We start from the raw sequence: 1,735 nt of genomic DNA, 5'->3' as shown, positions 1-1,735 counted from the left end.
TGCCCAGGTGCCCCCAGGCAGGCGGGCAGCCTGCGGCCATGGAGCGGAGAGCAGGGGCAGTGGTGGGGCTGGGGCTGGGGCTGGGCAGGTGTTGGCTGGAGATGGGCGGGTGAAGCAGCTGCGCCATGTGTGCCCTGGAGCTGGAGAGCTGCCCGCAGCCCGGGGGGCACCTCTCCCCAGCTGGGGAGCGGTGTTTGCAGAGCAGAGGGCTGCCCCTGGAGCATCCCCCCGGTGCTGTGAGCGGTGCTGTGAGCAGGGCTGCCCCAGGCTGCCCGGCCAGGCAGGGCTTACCCAAGGAGGGCGCTGAGCCAGAGCTCCTTCACTACCCGAGAGCTGCAGAGAGAGAGGGGAAAGAGCCTGAGTGCCCGCTGGGCACAGCCCTGCCCCGTGGGGAGGGCCACAGAGGCAGGAGAGAGCCCCCTGGGGCATGGCAGGGCAGGGCAGGGCAGAGGTGGCGGGATGTGGCCCCCAGACTCACCAGAAGGTGACCACGCAGGAGCCAGAGGGCCAGAGGAGGATGAGGGACCTGGCGTCCTTGCCTTCTTCCTGCGTGGGGTCATCGCCGCCCGTCCCCTTCCCGCTGCTGAGCACCTGCAGCGCGGCCAGGGCCAGGCAGAGCTGCGGGCGTGGGTGGCTGGCACGTCTGCAGAGAGGAGTGGCAGGGAGTGAGAGGGAGGTGGCCGCGGCTGGTGGGCTGCTCTCCAGCATCAGCCTGCCCCTGTCCCCGGGGGCGGCCATGGGGCCATCCAGCAGCAGGGTGCCGGGCTCTGGGGCTCGGGAGGAAAGGGGCTCTGCCAGTCCTACTTGGCCTTGGCGATGACCAAGGTGTCGCTGAAGAGGAGGAGGTCCCTCTTCCTGGTGCGCCGGCCCTGGGTCACCTTCACCCGCTGGCGGTGCAGCGGCTCGGGTGGTGCCGTCCCTGGCAGGCTCTGCTGCTGGGGCTCAGGGTGGTCCCTGCGGAGCAGATGGCGTCGGGCATGAGCAAGGGGGTTGCTGTGGGGCCCGGCTGTGCCGCCGTGTCCCCCAGCTTCGGGGGGAGCTCACCTGGAGCCGTGGCGGCAGTTGGCCTGTCCCATCTCCAGGAGATGTGGAGAAGCCTCAGGTGGGACACAGGTGTGGGGCTGAGGACAGTGCCCAGCTGGCCCACGGGAGGCTCTCCAGGGGTGTGGCGGTGCCAAAAAGCGCTCTCAGAAGCAAGCTGGCCAAGAGCTGGGCTCTGCCAGTGCTGCTGGCTCTGTGCTGGCACAGCACTGTCCCTGCAGTGGGGGACGTTGCCGGGCCAGCGCTGGCTCCAACCTTGTGATGTCAGCAAGGGGAGTGGGGGGAAGGTGGTGGGGGAGGGGCAGCAGGGGGCTCTCCCCACTCTGCCCATGGCTCTCTTGGACTGGGGAGCCCAGGGCTGGGCACGGCACGGCCTTGCCAGCGCTGAGCAGATGGGCAGGCTCACCTCCCTCCAGCTGCTGGCAAGGCTTTGCCCAGTGCAGCCCAGGATACTACCCCAAGCAACCTCTGGGCAAGGGCACCTTGCTGCCCCCTCCTCAACTTGGTGTCCGCCAGGGCCCCTGGAGCTTGCTTTGCCACGCTCCTTACCAGCACTTGACAAGATTCAGAGTCTCAGAGAACTGTTGAGGTTGGAAGGGACCTTTCAGATCCTCCAGTCCAACCATCACCCTAACACTGCCAAAACCACCACCAAACCATGTCCCTCAGCACCACATCTGAATTTCACTGAATT

The sequence above is a fragment of the Calidris pugnax genome, unplaced genomic scaffold, assembly GCF_001431845.1.
Source record: "Calidris pugnax isolate Ruff unplaced genomic scaffold, ASM143184v1 scaffold144, whole genome shotgun sequence".
NCBI lineage: Eukaryota > Metazoa > Chordata > Aves > Charadriiformes > Scolopacidae > Calidris > Calidris pugnax.
The sequence above is the reverse complement of the archived record's forward strand: the minus strand, read 5'-3'. Positions refer to the sequence as shown.